This window comes from Barbus barbus (assembly GCF_936440315.1).
Source record: "Barbus barbus genome assembly, chromosome: 16".
In the NCBI taxonomy this organism is placed as follows: Eukaryota; Metazoa; Chordata; class Actinopteri; order Cypriniformes; family Cyprinidae; genus Barbus; species Barbus barbus.
In genome coordinates this window covers 12,219,945-12,241,472 of record NC_136744.1, presented here as the reverse complement: position 1 = coordinate 12,241,472, position 21,528 = coordinate 12,219,945, and the positions used below count along the sequence as shown (strand labels likewise).

The following is a 21,528-nucleotide window of genomic DNA, read 5'->3' as shown; positions in this document are numbered from 1 at the left end:
TTCACTCTTCTCTTCCTCTTTACTCCCCCCTTCGTTCTTACACAATCTGACAGACAGTCATTGTAAAAGCAGACATACAAGCCCCCTGTCGCCTCTCTGATTTCCCTGTCTGTCTGTTTCTCTCTCATTCTCACCCTCAACATGCACTACTGTTTAACACTTACCAGCAACACAGACACTTGCAACAAAGTCTGATGAGGACGACTGTGAGAATAAATAAGCAAACGTGAAGTCCCATGGTAAATGCAATGGTGTCTGAAGGAGAGCATTAGGCACTATGAAAATGCATGGTTTCATTCATTAAATCAGAAAGCTCATCAAAATATATTGTGTATGTACTGTCAGTCAATTAAAATATATTTAATCCTAATTAATCTGTTTCTTTGTAGTTAACGCACTTTCAAAGAGGGAGATTTCTGCAAAAGTGCCTTTTATCAACACTCTCTGACAAAGAAATATAGAAGAGCATATTGCATGCTAACACATTTAATGTTAACATAACTTACAAAATGACTTTACATATGGAACTGCATGAGTAAAGCTAGAATTATGCAATTGAACAAATGAGATATGAGGTAGAGGGCAAGATTATTAGTAAATAATGTCTTAAATTCTGGTGTTCAAATTACAAATTTGGTTCCTCACACAAAACTAATCTGACTTCAGATGACCTAATATTGTGAAATATTATTACAGTATAACTACTTTCTATTGCTTATTGCCATTTTTAGAGCTTGACATATTAAAATCACCTTTCATAGAATGATTAAAAAACAAATACAAGGTGACAAACAATGACAAATCTTTCATTCTTGAGTGGACTATCATTTTAAGAAGTTGTTAATGAGTAATAACTGACATCTTAAGATATCAGATTGAAAAAAAACTGAAAGCTGATTCATTTTTAGAATGAGGAAAAGGACTTCAAATTACAACACTGATAAATGTGGCAGAATGCCAACACTTACTATCATCCAAGAGAAAGACTAAGAGATGGAATAAATAACTACAATTATCATGTGAATACTACAAATGAGTCCTAAAAAGTCTTAAAGCAGTCTCAAAAAATGGCAGATAGCACATTCAGTACATAAATCCGAAGCGTTACCTCAAAGCAGTTTCATCTACGCTGCACAATGACAGTTTTAGAAAAACACAAAGCAAAAGATGTCCCTCAGACAGAGAAGTCAAGCAATAAAATAAATATACTGTGAGAAATATGAGGTGTTTGAGGAGATATTTGCCAGCAATATGCTAAAGTATCTTACCTTTAATATGCTAAAGTACATTTAAAAGGATGTTAATCAAAATGTTTTGTTTTTGCAGAAGCAGTCGTACGTGTCAAATCCGAGCAGAGAAAAGGGAAGTCAGCATGTTAGGATCACTAACAGGGTAAACCTCCAATGGCTAAATAGATCAGCTCAGAGCGAAAGAGTGAAACCATGAGTCTTTACCTGAACTCAATCAGAATGTGCCAACATTTGACAACCATAAAGAAAGAAATCACTTAACACATTTGTTATAAGTGAAGAGTGAATCGTGATAAACAGAAATCTGAATGCACAATTGTGATGCAGTGTTGTGTCCTCTATAACAGAAAGACAAATGACTGAAAGGCTCCCATTTTCCCTTCGGAGATAATTAACAAATGATGTTTGTTGCAGACTTTTGGACATTGTGACAGAAGACATCACAGCTACTGAATAGACTGCAGGCCCTAAAGATACAAAGACCAACGCAGCTCCCTCAATGTCAAAGTGCCAATAAAGAAAATGACCTGCAGGGCTCCCTCGCAACATAAATAATTTTTATTACAGCAAATCACATGTGGGTCAGACATGGAATATTTAGCATCCTTCAGTCATTCGGTAAAGGCAAATGAAGAGTATTCACAGTACCAACCGATAATTCCTGGTTGTGTGCCTTTAGCTGCAACCTTAATCTGCTGTTAATATGGTAAGGAGAGTACATGGGTGATTCAAGGTCCAAAGAGATATCAATGAAGCCCTTAATCATTTAACGCAAGCAGGAAACCCTGAACGTGACTCACAACCCTGGAAGACCCTGCTTGTCACTAAAGTAAGAAAAAATCCCCTTCATTTTCTCCATCGAGAAATTGATTTTTAACGTTAATGAATAAACCTTTCAAGACAGACCTATCTTAAATTCTGAGGTTAAGCAATGGCATGCTACTGTAGAAATCACAAGTCAGTGTCATTACAACAACACCATATTTAATAAAAGCGCTTAGCTAATGGCACCCAGCATCGGGAGTCTTTTTGTACTATTTTAGAAGCAGTCATCTGTCTAATTAGTTTTCTGACACTCAAAAGTGAGTACCACACCAAAAAGAATCAGCAACAGACTTCAGATAATACTGTGTTTTATTCTCACGTTAACACCAGTAAACCTATTTGTAAATATTTGTACACAAGCGCTGTTTTGAAGCTGTAAATAAAGACTAAACTTCTCAGAAAGGTTTTTAACACGCTGGCTGCTAAAGTACAGCCAGCTGCCCGCATCTCATAATTACTTGACAATTGTTTCTCATTTTAAATGCACCACCACTAAAAGTTATCAAACTACACTCAAACTACTTACAAGTAATCTGGATATTTAGAACGATATTATAAATACTGTATGTAACATATAATATAATGCTTCATGAGATGAGATCATTGCCTCAAAAAATTGCCTAATTTCCTGTATTTTGGCTTCAAATCAAACTAGAAAATGAAAGGGAAAAATACTTCAAGACAGACCAAGGCTGCTGAAAAAGTTGGCCTCCATTGTTGCTCTCTATTGTATTTTTACGGTTCCCAGAGTATCTTTAAACAAATCAAATATACTGTAACAGGTCTGAGTTAGAATGCAATGATGCACTTTTAACCTGAAATTCCACAGTGAAAAACTGGGAAAATAAATAAATAATAATAGGATCCCACAAGTCTGAGTTGGACCAAGCTGCCTCAGTAGCATAAAATGGCCAGTTGCAATAAAGCAAAAGACACAAGACACTAAACAAGAGGAACATTGTGTTTCAGCCCCATTAAATGGTCATTTTCAATAGGGCTGTTGGGCTATTCCACTTTACCAACCAAGCCCCAACATCATCTATATTCTGGCAACAGCACAGACTCTCTGTTCCTTTCGCTCCCTTTGAGTGACAGAAGACACAATTCCACTGCGTCACTGTCGCAGTCAAGCATCTGTAAGCCTATCGCCGCAGCACTATCTGGGGATGTCCTGAAGCTGCCACACCAAATACAATTTTCCCATACAAATGAGGGGAGCACCCTTGAGATAATCATTTAATTCCTGAGCAGGCCTGGGAAGGAGGGGCTCTCCTGGTGAGCCCAGACAAACACAGACACGCAGCATCAATCATTCTCAGCGTGCCACAGAGCAACATCTAAACATCCGCCACAAGGCTTCAATGCAGAATGTACATTTGTTTATATTGAACTATTCCCAAATGTATTGGTGCAATACCCACTAGTTGGGGGAAGTCGTGGCCTAATGGTTAGAGAGTTGGACTCGTGATCCGAAGGTTGCGGGTTCGAGTCTCCGGCCGGCAGGAATTGTAGGTGGGGGGAGTGAATGTCCAGCGCTCTCTCCACCCTCAATACCACGACTGAGGTGCTCTTGAGCAAGGCACCGAACCCCCAACTGCTCCCCGGGTGCCGCAGCATAAAATGGCTGCCCACTGCTCCGGGTGTGTGTGTGCACGTTGGATGGGTTAAATGCAGAGCACGAATTCAGAGTATGGGTCACCATACTTGGCTGAATGTCACTTCACTAGTTTAATTGAAGTTCAAAACTGGGAAAGGCAAATAAGGCATTTTCATGGTAGTATCATTCTGAATTGTTAAAAAAAGAACAATGTGACTGCTCATGGTAATAGAGATGGAATTGTGGTGGGGGAAAAAAATTACAGCACCCCATTTAAAAATGGGGTCAGCAAGATTTGTATTTATTTTTTTCACCAAGGATGCATTAAATTGATTATTAGGCATTTATAATTTTACAAAATATTTCTATTTTAGATAAATGCAGTTCAAATTAATTGTAACTTTCTATTGATCAAACAATCATGAACAAAATTATTGATAATAATAAAAAATGTTTCTTGAGCACCAAATTTATCATGACAATGATTTCTGAAGGATCATGTGACACTGAAGAATTAATAATGTTGAAAATTCATGCGATTTGGCATCACATTTTAAAATATACTAAAATGGAAAAGTGCTATTTAAAAAAGTGAGATACTTCACAATACTACTGTTTTTACGATCAAATAAACACAGCCTTGGGGGCATAAGAGACTTTCTAAAACAAGAAAAATCTCTTACAAACCTCAAACTGCAACTCATGATATTATGAAAAGGTGCAAGAACTCCAGGCACTGCATCTTTAAATTATTCCTGTGATAAGAGATATCTACTGCAAATACAAACTGACACCATCCAAAGTTTCTAACGTCCCCTGAAAGAGTTTTCAACTGATGGATATTTTCTCTTCAAGTAATCAGAGAAGAATCGCTGAAGGTGAAATCCAGCCTTTTCCCAGCAACACTTCCAATTTCACTAATCGCTGCTAATGTTACCCTGAAGCAAAGGAAATCCGTGAGCTCCCATCACAAGTCCCCTACAACAAGACTCATTCAGAATAAGCCCTTCCAATATTGTTTTTCATGAATCTTCTTTTGGCTGCAAAGAGCAAATTTGTAATGTGGCTCTGGTTTGCCCTATTGGCACTTTAACATGCAAAGACTGTGATGCACCACAAGATTAATTAAGCACATGCTCACATGTAAAGCAATTCAAAACAAGACATTAATATCCTAATCTGAAAATGTATTTAAAGTTAGTAACTTCAAACTATATGGAACCTGCCACCACCCCATTCAAGGATTCAAAAGACAAACCACATTTGTCTTAAGTAACTGACAGCTTCAGCATCTCCATGAGGTTTTGTTTGTATGTAATATGAAAGAGTTGTATGTTGCAGAGAGAGTCATGAATAATGAAAGATGTCTCTGCAGTCAGCCACCAATGCTGCAGCCGCAAACACTGTAACAGAAACTGAGAAGACGCTGTGGTCTATCTAAAACCTAAGAGGAGGAAATGAGAATTTGTGAATGAATACTGGAGGATGTGGATGTCTGAGGACTCGGAGGACCTTTGCTAATCTGCTGCAGTCATTATTCAGGAGTGCTCTTACTCTTTCTCTCCACAGAGCTGGAGAGCACTTAATGTGAGGTCAATTCAATAATGTCTTTTGCTCTTGTTTTATATAATCTACTTAAAGACTTTCTTGAAAATAATTCTTCCATTAATAAGGCTCGCAGAATGTTCAAAAAATTCAGTCAAGCACGTCTATAGATGAAAATGCTGTGTGACACAAGAAACGCTTTTGGGTTTTCATGCAAAGCAAACTTTGGACCAATTTATATTTTCATAATTAAATTCTAAAGTGATTATTTATACTTATGTTGATGAAATATGAATTTGTTTCTTTTTGAAAAAAATCCCAAGATCTGTTTTAACTTTATTCAGCATTTGAATTTGTCAAATGTTACAGGTTGTTGAATACAATACACACGAGAATGTATACTCAACACTTCTAAATCAAGAGAAATGTGTCATATAAAGTGAAAAATAAAAGCAACCAGCAGATGTGTGATATGCACCACTGTTTAAACGGCACATTTGTTTATTTATAACTCAATTTGAGTGAAGGGCTAATCTATAACAGCTCTTTTCGGGGTGTCTGAAGAATCCAAAATTGCTGCCAAGCTTTGTTTGTAAGCAGTAATTTTTTATCAACGTGCACCTAAAGAGATTTCATCTGTTGCACCATTTCCAGAAAGTTTCCGATCTAAATTACATAGATGATGCATCAATGTGCAGCCAAATAATCAGATCAATGAGGCCAGCTGACACTACTGAGGTGACAAAAAGCTATAACAACATACTGTAGCTATAACTGAGGCAGACTGTTTAGGCCACCAATAAAAAACAGGTTATCTAAGTGAGAAAATAAGCAATATGGTGCAGTGCAAGACTTGAATAAACCTGGAATAATTGGTCAGTTAGGCCAAAGTCTCTTTAAGACAAGTCATGTCACTCGGTGGCCATCTTTGAAACGCCTCTCGGGCATCCAAGTGCAGCTCCTATCACTCTGAATGGGGAAACATCAAATTCTCCAAAACTGTTCACTAAGCTTACGATTAAATTTCATATTTGAAATCACCAAAGAAATCTGACAACAACCGTGCCATAAATGTTGTTTCTTTTGCTCAAATAGCGTTATAAAAAGCTTATTTCTCAGGCTAGATCAGCCAGTGCGCATGCGCAGTCCTGAGCGTGCATCTCAAAGCGCTGTTTCTATAGCAACCGGGACTTCTAATAGCAGCTGCAGTGATGCACTGACTTTACAGATTAGCAATTGGCTCTTTCATTCAGAAGGCGGGGTTTCCTGCGATTGAGCATTGCATTTTTCCCCATTCAAAACTATACGAGTGCCATGTCTTGGGTATTCTATAGTCTTTGGTTAGGCTCACTAAAGGTCAAGTAGGTTGAAATTATGCACACACAGATTCATATGATTTTCTCAGCTATTTAACATGCTCTCTGAATGCAAATATTATATCATATTACTTATATTTCTTCACAAATAGCTGCTATTCAACAGCAAGCAAGGCATTTTCATCATTACATTGATATACACACATAAAGAGCATTATATTATGTTCATGGGTCAATGACATGATGCTCATGTGTTTGATCCAAATCTAAGCTACAGTATTTAAAAATACATGCAAAATGCTATTGATACAAAAAAATGGCTTAAAAACATATCTTCTATGATTTTAATATCTGCATTTTGATATTTCTATGAGGTTTTGGGGGGGGGGGTTCAAAGTCTGGGATTTTTTTTAAAATGTCAAACTTGAAAATGTTGGCTTTATCATGTAGTATTATTATTTATTTTATAAAAAACATTATTAACATTTTACAAACTTGTGGCATTACGGTCATATAACAAATATCACACATTTTTACCTTTTTATGAGAGGCATGTTTTGTTTAAAACGGAGTATCCCCAAGATTATTGGTATTCACAAATTCAAAAATTATGATACCAGTAGTAAAATATAAAATATAGTAAACATATTCTTTGCTTTGAAAATTTGTTAGAAAGTAATGAACGCTCACTCACATGTATTTAAGGTGCAATGAAAGTATCTTAGTAAACCACTTGACAATTTTAATCATTAAAACAAACTGTTTGTAGAATTGTTTTTTAATCAACATGAATGCAAAACTTAAATTACCAAGAAAGTGGCCAAATGTTCTTTAAATAGCATTCTTAATGTCATGATGAAACAGAAGTAGCGACAGATATACTGTATATGTACTGTAGGGAGAGAACTTGCTTCTATCCTTCAGATGTGAGCATTACCCTGCAGGAGTGGGGTTTAACTGGACTAAAAGTTTGGAGATGTCCTGCAGACCTCACCAGAGACAGTCTGATGTTTCAAAGGAAAATCCAGTTACCACATTCTGATAAAAGCATTACAAAAAAATATTTAAAAATTAAAAGTGAAACAGATGGATGAATTGTTCACAATAATATCAATAACATGCATTGATCAAATACATAGGGTGAATTTTAAAACCAACTTTAAAAAGATCTCTCCTTATTTGTCATTGACCCTCATGTCAAGCAGCCTCACAGTCCCACATTCAGATGGTCCTTCACAGATATGCAAGAGTGTCAATGCAATGCCAAGAAGAGGGCGTGACACCTACAAACATCAACATTAAAGCCAATGCGGGAAATTGGATTTCCACTTCGTGGAAGTTCGTGTAACACCGGCGACCTGCTGTCCAACTGTCATTGTCTTGATCTGTCAGGTGCGAATCTGTTACCTTAAATACAATGAATAAGCTGGCTAAAGAGAATGACAGCACGTCTTCCTGCGCCAATCGTGACTTACAATAATTTAAATAGAGGCTCTGTTTTGTCAAAGCTTTTGCATGACTAAAATGAATTTGCAAATGGAAGGTGGAGCTGTCTTGGGTGCTAAAAGTGGGAATTATGCAAAAAAAAAAAAAAAAAAACACGCTAGGCCATAAGCAGAGCTCATTCCACTGCTTCACAGCCTCCACGCCGCAGCATCAACTGTTTATATGCGCTGAATGATCGCAGGCAGAAATGAACCGAAGCTGCGTCACAGCCAGCCAAGCAATCCGTCAAATGGGACATTTAACATTTCTATTACAGTCGTGTAGCGGTTTTTTTTTTTTTTTACCTGGCGCTGGCGTCGGTTGGGAGACCAATGGGCTTCCCTCGCCTCCCTGAGTTTGTGCGCGTCCTCCTTACAGGCGCGAATGGAGCATAGATGGACGGGATAATCGGAGAAGCACGCCTACAGAGAGAGCACAGACTCAAGTGGTCACTACTAGAGTGTTGTCTATAAAGGAGGGGTTGTGTGATGGAAAGGCTGCAGTAGTTCCTTACCCCGGGAACCGCCGCTCAGACACACCACAGCAGCAACGTCACAGGCAGGTTACCCTCTCTCACCCCGCGTCTCCTGCTCCAGTCCACGCCGGGCTCGGTTTCTCCGTCTCCCGCCTGCTTCACTGCTCCATAGACGCTCCTGCGTGTGCTGCGCTGCGCGAGGAAATCTCGCGAGAGCCTCTTCTGTGGCGCTCTGCTTGGAGGGGAATTCTCTTGGAATTAACAGGATTCCCACGGTCAGGGGAAACCTAGAAATAACAGGAATTTGTCTGGAAAAAGTAGTGGAAATTAAATTAATCAATCAGAAAATGAAACAATGGACTTTTTTGTGTAGTCCTATACATTTCTAGTTATGCTCTAATTTGTAAAATATGTAATGCTGTTGATACTGATCTTAAATAAAGGTAATGTAGAGATTATTCAGATTATCCTGGTTGCATAAATTATAATTTATGAAATATATATCATGTTATTCATACACACACACACACACTCACATATATATATATATATATATATATATATATATATAAGATAGATAGAAATAATAAAAAAATGTAAAAATAATCTAAAAATATAAGAATGTGAAAAATAAAAACTAATTAAAATATTAATAAATACTATAGATATGATATAAGTAATACTAAATCAACACTGATGGGCCTAAATCAGAACAATTATGTGTAAGTAAATGTGATCAATTATTTATTTTAGCCTATTTAAGGAATCAGCCTGAATTAATAATAATAATAAAAAACTAATACATATAAAATGCAACTTGTGATTTTGAAGGTGCTTTGTTACATAAACCCATAAGCACATGCACCTGGCCTGCTGGGTATGAATTGTATTGAAAGTCCAGGTAAGCCTTGTATGTTGTTGTATTTTGTGCTTGTTTTTTAGTTGTATGTAAAAATTAGGGGGAGCCATAAATCTGATACCAAGGAAAATTATGATTGTCATTTCAATAACTATTTAATAACTCTGAACTGACTTTTATTATTATGCTGAAATATGTAGTGCTAAAATCTGATTACATCACAGCTGAATGTGTTTGGACATCTTGCAACAAATGTCCCTTTTCCACATAATACTTCCCCAACCTGCCCACTGTGGTCTTGGGGAAACTGCGCCAAATATTTGAGTGGGCAAAATTGGAATTGCAACATTTTCACAGAGCAGTTTTGCTATAAGTTTCTATTTTAATATTTTATTTTAATTTTTTTATTATTATTCTCCTTATATGTTTATAAAAGAAAGCTTAGTGATATTAAAGTAGCAATCTGTAATAACACAGTACAACACCAAAATGCAAAATGGTTGAATGAGTTGTCATAATCTGTAACTCATATTATTTTCTATATATTTCTATTAGACTTTCCATGTAAATCTGTCCTGAATTTATAATTTTTTTCTCAGAAAGGGGGATGTGTGAAGTATTAAATTCTTTCTGCAATGCACTGCAGAAGAAGCTAATATGGATGAGAATCTGTGACCTAACATAATGGGACATCAGGAGGTGTAAAAAGACTACACTATTATTATTAGACTGCTGTTACTTCCCCAAACAGTGCTGCATGTACAGGTCTGCCTAAGGGGGGTTACCTTATTTGCCCCACGTTTACCTTTCTAATTTAGTATTTTTCCCTTTGTGCTGTGAAATAGTCTTGTCCATTTCTTTTTATGTAGCACAATTATGTTTACAGTAAAGTTTTTGAGAGACCAATAGGGAAAGCATAAATGTGAATCCTGTCCAATCTTTTGCAATCAATATAGAAATGTGAAACATTGCCCTGTTAAAATTAATAGATGCCATACAGGAAAAGTACAGTCTTGTGCATTTTCAGTCATCAAAAAATTTAATTTCGATAATTAAAAAAAGTCTTTATTTATATTCCGTTTTTTCTGTCTCATTTCCTTTTCTCTTCATTACAGTTTTATTCTCAGTCACTTTGGTGCATTTTTTGCAAAGTATGTGCATTTCTCAAAACAATTCGTACAAACAGCACCACACAATAGATTACCGGCAAAAGCCTGTAACTTACTCAAAATCTTTAGTTCATCTCTCAAAAGTAAGTATTTATGTCAATGAACATATCAGTGCCATCAGAATGAAAAGTCCTTGCGTCATTGTTCACAAACAAGATAGTCAAAATGCTTAGTCATGTTGTCAATATAACAGTGCACTCTGTTAGTATTACCTGATGTAAACTATGGCAACAGTTTGGATGACAGTTACTGTAATGAAATGCAGAAGGCTGCATTTCTTATGTATGCCATATTTCCTTTCAAAAGTACAAATTTACAGATTACTGTATGTGGGATATTGATTGAAAGAGACTGTTTCGAAATGTTTGAATTATTGAGGATATGGTCATTCTCCTAATATTTAGCTGCACCCTTCAGCCATTGTAAGCCCATGATTGACAACATGGTCCACAATAGTGGCCCTAATTTCATCTGATATGTACCTCTGTCTTTGGCCTCTTCTGCCTCTTCCTCTGTTTTGCCTGTGTACCCTTCCATGCATCCTTACTCCTCTTCTTCCTCTCGTCTGTTGACCCTGATCGTTTTCTGGATATTCGTCCATCGTCAGAATTTCTAACTTTTGTGTTATCCTCTGTCTATATATGCTTTCCAATTGAAGGTTCATGAAATGCAGCTTTGAGCTATTTCAGAGAATTGGTTCATAATTGGTTGATCTATATTCTCTTTATTAGTGAGAGTCAAGATTCACGTGCACAATTCATGGCAAATTTACAAAAAGTCTAATAGAGATGTGTAGAAAATATGCTTGGCAGTTTATGACAACTAGATCAACCATTTTGCATCTAATGATTTACACAATGAACTAAGGACTAGATGTTTTGAGGGGAAAGACTATTCCACAGAGAACTATATAATACATTTTGAGCAACATGATATTAGCAACTGAAAATGTAGGAAACCGCAGACAAATGTACATAATCAGTTGCATGAATGTACCAAAGCAATCGCAACTTGTTCAAAAGAATGAGAAACTGCTTTTATGATGTGCACAAGTGACTAGATGATGTAGAGGTTGAACAAGTAGTTTTGAAAATTTCATTTCTGATCTGAGAAATGCACCAAAGCGACTTAGAAAAACCATAAGTACATAAGGGCCCAGGGTAATTCTTATATCAGACCTATGTGCTTTTCAAAGCATAGCATGTTAACAGCTGCTGTGGACCTCAATGTTTGGCCAGGTATCACCTGAGTGTCACTGAAATGGACTATTTCTTGATCCCACTGGACAAAGTGCATAGCATTTCTGTATAAAGCTGTTTGTTCCAGATGGCGGCGGGAGGTACAGCAGAGGTAAGGCCACAGCCCTGTGCTGTGACACAGGTGGGGAATGGCCTGTTTAAACCCACAGGAAAGCAGGCCTGGCAGACGCCCCCCTGTCCTTTCATCAGCTGTCCATGCCTGCAGAGAGAGACCACAGTTTCCACGCGCACTTGGGACACTGCATACACATGGTATCTATCTATCTATCTATCACATCTATCTATCTATCTATCTATCTATCTATCTTCTGTTCTATCTTTCTGCCATTCCATCCATCCATTGATCTATCTATCTATCTATCTATCTATCTATCTATCTATCTATCTATCTATCTATCTATCTATCTATCTATCTATCTATCTATCTATCTATCTATCTATCTATCTATCTATCTATCTATCTATCTATCTATCTATCTATCTATCTATCTATCTTCTGTTCTATCTTTCTGCCATTCCATCCATCCATTGTTCTATCTATCTATCTATCTATCTATCTATCTATCTATCTATCTATCTATCTATCTATCTATCTATCTATCTATCTATCTATCTATCTATCTATCTATCTATCTATCTGTCTGTCTGTCTATCATTCTGTTCTATCTTTCTGCCATTCTATAGATAGATAGATAGATAGATAGATAGATAGATAGATAGATAGATAGATAGATAGATAGATAGATAGATAGATAGATAGATAGATAGATCAATGGATGGATGGAATGGCAGAAAGATAGAACAGAAGATAGATAGATAGATAGATAGATAGATAGATAGATAGATAGATAGATAGATAGATAGATAGATAGATAGATAGATAGATAGATAGATAGATAGATAGATAGATAGATAGATAGATAGATAGATAGATAGATAGATAGATCAATGGATGGATGGAATGGCAGAAAGATAGAACAGAAGATAGATAGATAGATAGATAGATAGATAGATAGATAGATAGATAGATAGATAGATAGATAGATAGATAGATAGATAGATAGATAGATAGATAGATAGATAGATAGATAGATAGATAGATAGATAGATAGATAGATAGATAGATAGATCAATGGATGGATGGAATGGCAGAAAGATAGAACAGAAGATAGATAGATAGATAGATAGATAGATAGATAGATAGATAGATAGATAGATAGATAGATAGATAGATAGATAGATAGATAGATAGATAGATAGATAGATAGATAGATAGATAGATAGATCAATGGATGGATGGAATGGCAGAAAGATAGAACAGAAGATAGATAGATAGATAGATAGATAGATAGATAGATAGATAGATAGATAGATAGATAGATAGATAGATAGATAGATAGATAGATAGATAGATAGATAGATAGATAGATAGATAGATAGAGACAGACAGACAGACAACCGTTTGTAGGTCAACACTTTAATTTAGGTGGATCCTGCTTTTCTTGTCATCTATCAGTCTGGGATCACATTAGCCACTTGAATGCTGTTAGGTGAAGCAGAATGGGCATTTCTGCCCGTATGTTTCCCCATCCTGCACACCTTTGACTGTGGCTACAGCTGCTCTGCCTGATCTCATTTGTCCTCTCTGCCTACAGCTGTCCCTCTCTCCATCCAGGGCCACATATGAGGAGCTCCAGCAACATGAAAGCGTCCATGGACAAATCTCCTGAGCTTCTCGTCCTAAAACCTTCTCAGGGTTCAGCTGGCTAAGTGCCCTCTCGTCCATTGGGAAGGTCAGTGTGAGGTGGGGACTGAGAGGGTCTGGGAAGGGGGAGCGATTAGGTAAGGTAAAAGTGCTATTGGAGGTCTTCTATCTCAGTCTTATCCCTCAGGACGGGGGAAGGGTTGTGCGTCTGTGCTGCCCGTCTGGAACAGGGGGAATGCGAATGTGTATCTATGTATGGGAGAAAAGAGGATTTCGTATGAGATCCCCATATTACCTTCCCCTGGTCAGGAGAAGCCATATGGCACATTTGTGTTTAAATGGGCTTGACAGATGAATGTACAACGGCACAGCTTCAATGGATGTGAAAAGTTATGTATATTTTAATATGTTCTTAATGGATATTGCAATAATTATTGATGCTCAGCATAGTCTAGCCCTTAAATAGTTGCTCTATCCTAAGGGATCTTTGAGAGACAGCAGGGGGGAACACTGAGTGTGTGGGCCTGATTTCTGAGAAAAAAATAATAATTGAAAAGAAGGACCCTGCGAATCTCAGTGTCAGTTAGGTCAAGTGATCTGGTAAATATTCTCTGGCAAAAACTCACCATCTTTATCTAAAAGTAACTAGGCAGTAAGTTGTGAGAGGACCACTGACCTTACAGTCAATGCTCCCAACCTTTACATGCTAAAGTATTTTCATGAGAAATACAAACCATAAAAAATTAAATTAAAGCAATCTAAAATAGTGTTATATTAAAAAATAGCAAATCATTTTTAAATAGTGGATGATAAATAGTGTAATATATTGTATGTGACATGTCTCATTGTCTGTATTGTAACTTTATACTGTATATTGATGCATTGCACACTGAGTGGATTTCAGTTGTGACTAAGATAAATTCCAGTACTTCAAACTAATTCTATTTCCATTTCCATTAATAATTTAAAATAATTTCCGAGCTCCCAAATATCAACAAAAAAAGTTTTAAGAAAAAAAATAAAATAACTACAGCTTGTTTGTATTTGGGAAAATTATTATAATGTAATTGTGTGATAAAGGAAAAGAGTATTAACAATACCCATTTTATACACTTATTAGTGCTATATTTCAGTTTGCTATTAATTATAATATGAGCTAATGGGACAAACTGCATAATTTAAATTTGTTCAGAAAGTCTAAGTGATTATGACTGATCTGAAAAGTCTGCAGGATAGCACAATTAAAACGACTATGAACAAAATGCTTAATTTCCCTTTTGGTGACCCATACTCGAAATTGGTGCTCTGTGTTTAACCCATCCAAGTAATAGAGACCATCAAGACACAGTCTTTACATTTTCATGTTTTTTGGTGATAGCAAACGTTTTGATTTGTTTTGTTAATTTACTTGCAGTGCTCGGCTATTGCCCATTTTAACTGACTGCAGTTGGTCTACATGTAAAATAATGCTTATGACCTGTGTTGTCTGGCAGGATGGAAAGCCCAGGTGCGAGTGCAGACATGAATATTCATTTAAAACATTGGTCAAACTGAGAATATACTACAATACAGCTTGTAAAGTTCACTCCCAGTTTTGTATGCGAGCCAGTGTTCTGTGTATGACAGAACCACATCTGCACATACCAACTGAGCTGGACGGACTCAATAATTAGTTTTATTTTCCTAACAGAGTTTTAACTATGTATATTTTGTGGCACTTCTGAAGACTCTCTGCTGTGCTCTGTGTTGGATGTGGTGCCCTCTGGCAGGTCCGCTGGATGAGGAAGACAGTCTCTCACTGCCCCCAGCCAGTGCAGCTGTTACTTGGGTGTGACATCTGGGCTTGATATAGTTATGATGCCAGTGGTGCCCCAAACACCCCTAGGTGCCACACACTACATCCATGCCACACCCCCTGCACATCCTACTTTTCCAGATGCATGCTGGGGTACCATAGGGTGGTACTATCATGGGATAGTAAAGTGTCCATCTGAATCTCTCCAGAAGAAGTAGGTTTGTACTACTCAACATGCTACTCTTATAACACACTGTTTTCACCTACTATATATGTGACCCAAACCAGTCTTGAGTCGCTGGGGTATGTAATAGCCAAAAATACATTGCATGGGTCAAACTTATTGATTTTTCTTTATACCAAAAATCATTAGGACATTAAGTAAAAATCATGTTCCATGAAGATATTTTGTAAATTTCCTACTGTAAATATATCAACTTAATTTTTGATATGTAATATGCATTGCTAACTTTTGGACAACTTTAAAGGGGATTTTTTCAATATTTAGATTTTTTTTTGCACCGTCAGATTCCAGATTTTCAAATAGTTGTATCTCGGCCAAATATTGTCAGATCCTAACAAACCATGCATGGTTACATACAATGGAAAGCTTATTTATTCAGCTTTCAGACAAAAAATTGACCCTTATGACTGGTTTCGTGGTCCAGGGTCACATCTGAGAAAAATAGGCATACAGCCCATTTAAATAAAATACTGAAAAGAGAATGATTATCGGTTATCGGTTCTTGCATGACAACGGAATTGTATTTCTTTGTTATTATTGCATTTTCAATGTTTATTCCTTAAAGGTACTAAAACCATTGTTAATTGAGCCTGACGTTCTTTACAATTCCCATGCCTATCCTATTAAAGTCAATGTACTTTGCAAAATTAAACTGAAATGAAAATTAATCTTTGTCAGATGTTATAAAACATTTTTCAATAGGGATGTAATTTCTATCTATCTTGCATGGACTGTTTGTTGTACTAAATTTGTTTTCCGTCATTGTGGTATTTTCTTCATCAGGATGAGCACAACTGGGAACAGCTGGACTCAAGAAAGTTTAGCGATGTTGGTTTTCATTTTTCCCTGAGGGTTCAACATGCCTTCATAGGGGACAAAAGGGCTGAAAAACACACATCTGGAGGCACAGACTGTATTTGCATAACAACAACTGGATGACATATCTTCCCACTTTTCTTTTCTTCATGTTTTGAAGAATGTTTGTCTTGGCTCATCTTCAAAGTACAGACATAATCGCATGGAACCTCCCAGGATGCAGAGAATCTTCTGTGTGAAGATTCTTCAGCTGACTCTTGGTGAGTTACCAAGTGCATTTTCACACAGGAAGTTGATCACAGTTTTTTTTTTAATGCTTTGTCACAATATAACCAAATATTAAAATATTTTTTAACAGTGTGATTGTTGCAAATGTTCCAGAAATGCATTTGTCACAGGGAAAAATGAGCAAATTAGTATCACAGTTTCTTCAAGATCATTAGCACTATTTAATGCACCACACAATACTTTTTATTTTAATGAGACCTGCATAGCCAGTCACAGTGTGTAGCTGAGGAAAGAAATTGGCTAAATTTTATGAAAAGTTTATGAAAATTAAGGGTTCGGTTTCAATTCTTTTGTTTTTTAATGTGTAGAGCATTTGAAATGTTGATAATGTTACATGAACAGGTGTCTATCCAGATTCTTAGTCAAATGGTAAATATTTGTTTATGTCTCTGTATCTGTCATTAAAGGGTGTGTGTAAATTTGCTCATAGTACTCATAGTCATTCATGTGCAGTATGAATATGTCTCCATGAGGTTCTGCCATGATCAAAAGCATACTGGAACTCAAACTGAAACAATATGTAATACTTACCAGATCAAATTAACACAATCTAATACAAAATGAATAAATTAATTTTCCCCCTATAAGTGTTCTTATGGATGTTATTTGCACCAAAATTGATACAAGCCTACATCTGTTTGTATTATTTCAGAATATATTGCATGATGTAACCTATATGAAAAATAAATTGAAGAGAATGAAGCTCTCCTTGCTTAAAATAATGATGTCTGGTTATGGAACAAATCTTTTTGAGTCAGATCTTTTCAGTGAATCATTTGATTTACTTCACAAGTCAAGTCTGATTGATTCATTTTTTGATCAAACTGATCCAAGGTGGCTAGCTAGATAACTAGAATCATGTCTACATATAAATATTTGAATAAAAAAAAAATAGACATCCTTGTCAACTGCCTTAGGAGTTCTAGAAGGCACTACAAGGAGGCTAACTTTTCAAAAAGCGTTCCCATAATCTGCCAAATGTCTTGAAAGACACATCTGCAAACCCCTCCTTAGACAAGCCCACCACTGCATCTCCTTACATCTCGCGCTCTCTGATGGATGGTTTGTTGTAGAGTGAGCTGAAAAAAACAGCCACTTGCAATTCATCAGGCCTGGAATAATGAGCGGAGAGCTACATTGATTTAGCCCGGGGCTTACAGCTCGAACATCTGGCCTGTTTGGCAGCCATAGTCAAGGCCAGCACTATTGGAAGGCTTTCTTTGGAGGGTCCAGATGCAGAGAGAGGAGGATCGGTACAAATGCTACAGATGGAAACGCTGGAACAGATGATGTGGTGGGCAGCTCCCGCCACCGTTGGCACAGGTAGCTTGTCTCCAACAGCTGGCACAGGTTAGGCATTCCTGGGAATTGGTGCCACAAGGCAAATGTTCGCACTGGCAGAGGTTGTGGTTGTGGTACATATACACACTGTTCGTACAGGTATCATCAATCAGACAGACCATAGGACTGAATGATAATAGGAAAATTGTTCATCTTTGCTTCTGTTTATGCAATTTATTTCTCCTGCAAATCTATTTAAAGCAAACCAATAAACCGGATAGGTCTACGTAATTTTGTTATTATATTCAAAGTCGTAATTCTCAATATTCTAAATAAATATAACTCATTCCTTTTAAGCAGTGTTGGGGGTAACGCATTACAAGTAACGCGAGTTACGTAATAATATTACTTTTTTCAAGTAACTAGTAAAGTAACGCATTACTTTTTAATTTACAAGAAAATATCTGAGTTACTTTTTCAAAAAAGTAACGCCAGTTACTTTTTCCCCATTTATTGACTGACAGTGCGCTGTGTGAGCATGCTGTTACTGTAGATCTAAATGTGAATGTGCATGAATTCATCCCACTCGCAAAAAACAGATTTAGTATTCATGAAATGAAATGCAAACTCAGAATATGACGCAAACTGAAATAATTAAATATGTTAAACAACACAAATGTATCTAATCCCATTTTATTAACCAATGTCTTTGCTGCTGACCTTTGATGATCCAGTTCAACCATACTAATAAGCAAAAATGACTTTAGATAAACTAACAATTGTACTTCATTGTTTTTTTATTGCCGAAGAGTGTTAAACCGTCTTATCCTGAGTTTTACTTTACAGACGTGAATTTACTTTTCCTTCACAATATACAGGGCTTTTACATTTGTATTAATGTAATTTCTTGTATTAAACACAATCAAGCCCTGCTCATATTTAAAAAGTAACGCAAAAGTAACGTAACGCATTACTTTCCATAAGAAGTAGCTAAGTAACGTAATTAGTTACTTTTTTAGGGAGTAACGCAATATTGTAATGCATTACTTTTAAAAGTAACTTTCCCCAACACTGCTTTTAAGTAGCATATTCTACCAACACTTTATTTTGTAGCTTCATTATATTCCATTTCTAAAAAATGTCCTCCATTACATAAATTACTTATGTTCTGGACAGAAGTAATGATTTTTATAATAAATCCATGAATAATTGGTTCAATGACGCATTCATAAAGGCAGCTACTTCATTTCTAAATAAATCAGTGTTTTTGAACAAATCGGTTGTGTAAATGATTCAGTGACTCTCTCATAAATAGGGTGGGTGCGTCTCTGTAAGCTCCCTAGTTAGAGAATTTGCATATTGTGTACAAAAATTCAGGCACTGAAGAGAACACTGGCTCACTACACCTTGGGACACTGATGACTGAGGAGTTTCTGGTGACATGGCAACATACTTGCATTGTAAAAACCCCCTGGTTTTTGTGATGCATTGTGGGATTTTCTAGGGAGCAACGTTCCAGTGCACTAGAAAGATTTTGCGATTGAGACAGGCTTAGTTGGCTGACTCCGCATGACTATGAATGGAAGTCCATGGAATTAAATGTGTAGTGTAACTGGCCCTTGAGTGCTCTTAGAACGCTGCTTAGCCAATCAGAACCAAGGACTGGAGCTAAGTCTGTTACATAAAATGTATACAACAAAGAAAAATCTTCAATTATATGTAAGTAAAGAAACTAAAAAAACACACACGCTTCACACTAAAAGTAACACTTATACACACACACATTTGGTCATACTGAGGCATGCTTTTGGAATCACAGACGAAAAAATAACAGATTGTGTGTGGGGGTTGGGTCTGAGACTGTGAATATAATGGTCTTGCCCAGATGTATGTGTCTGGACTGCTCAGACTGGCACAAAGCTGGCCACTGCTCACTGATGGACATCTGGATAGCAAATTGGTTAATGTTGCCTCCAAGCCAAAAGGTAGTCAGCCATCTCTTCTCCCAGCAATGCAAGAGCTGCCGCGCATCTGTGTTCCACCTACCCCAGGAAAACATCCCCCTACAGGCCTGAGAAAAGGCTGGAGTATGAGAGAGGAAGTAATGCTTAGTCCAAACCAGGTCTCTGCCTGGAGGGGAGCATGTCATGATGTGGGTTTTAAGACCACTGAGTATCCTATAAGGTTATAAATGCAGCATGGACTTGTTTTGTTATAAATATATCGTTTTTATATGTATACATAAGTTGTGGGTTTTTTTTTAGTGACTCCTTCTGCAGGTTACTTTGTTACACCAGTAGGTAGCGACAAATGGTGACAATTGTTCAATTTGAAAAATTCATTCAAAAATGCTGATTCATTAAAGGACCAACATGTTGCTGTGCTCTGGAGGTCACATTTGTGATCTACGTCTTACAAGGAATAAGTAAATTTTATAATGATTTATTTTCTGAAATGAGACATCCTAGATGACATATGCGATTAAAAAATGCAACCTCCAGAGGGTGCAGCCTTTGAAATAAGACCTAACCAGGCAATATCAGTAAGTCACTAAATCATCCACTCAACCATTTTGTTCAAAAAAGCTGATTAATTATCGTGGCCTTGTTTGGAACTATTTTCAGTATGGAGAAATAAAGCTATGTAAAGTAACTGGCTACTTAATGTAAGTCACTCATTATCAACTTCTTATTTATTGAAATGTTTTATAAAAGTAACATTGCACTCACAATCATGAAATTGGTCTGAATATCAGCAGGGCTACATAGCACATATTTAATGATAACATAGTTTCAAAAGTTTTATTTGTTAACATTATTTAACTACATTGGTTAAAAATCTTTTAATGTTTAATTTACTAATACATTTTTATAATCAAAAGTTGTATCTGTTCAACAAAGTTGAGTAAAGTTACACTCTTAAAAATAAAGGTTCCACAAAGAACCATTAAGTCAGAACCATCTTTTTCTTACCTTTTTATAATCTGAAGAACCTTCTTTCGCCACAAAGATCCTTTTGTGAAACAGATAGGTTCTTCAGATGTTAAAGGTTCTTTATGGAACCATTTAGACAAAAAGGTTCTTCTATGGCATCGTGAAGCACCTTTATTTTTAAGAGTGTATTTTTAAAAGTAATGCATAGCAATATTGCCTTACATGAAAAAGTACCTAATTTTGTTACTTAGTTACTTTTTATGAAAAGTAATGCAAGTTGCTTTTGTGTTTGGTTTTAATAAAAAAAAATAATAATAATATTTTTGGCAATTGTAAGGGCCCTTTCACACCAAAAGTACCTCACTCCAAATTTCCCTCAACACAGGGGACAGCAGAACTATCAGTGAATAAATGGGAAAACAAAGTAACTTGCATTACTTATTTGAAAAATTAACTCAAATATTTCATTGTAAATTTAAAAGTTATGCATTCTAAAAGCAATACATATATAGTCATGTTAACAAATGAGACCTTATTGTAAAGTGTTATCATTATAATATAACAATGAAGTCAGAAGATTTGAATTTCAAAGAGTTTTTCAGGGTTGTTGGAAGTGCTGGACTACCAATGGCACATCACACCCCGCACTGCTCCAGATTCAATTATAAGCAGATGTGATTAGGCAA

General features: G+C 36.4%; 1 protein-coding gene across 2 annotated transcripts in view; it reads right to left on the bottom strand.

Moving 5' to 3' along the window:
* Positions 1-8,687, bottom strand: part of LOC306882720 (RAC-gamma serine/threonine-protein kinase) — a 98,008-nt gene extending 89,321 nt beyond the window's left edge. Inside the window, exons 1-2 of one of the 2 annotated variants that reach the window (XM_079437562.1) lie at positions 8,533-8,687; positions 8,324-8,440 (exon numbers count right to left, since the gene is read on the bottom strand). The gene's annotated coding sequence lies outside the window, so the exon portion shown is untranslated. The remainder of the gene's footprint in view (positions 1-8,323; positions 8,441-8,532) is intronic. The other variant, XM_079437563.1, reaches the window with a different exon arrangement.
* Between the last annotated feature and the right edge of the window lie 12,841 nt (positions 8,688-21,528).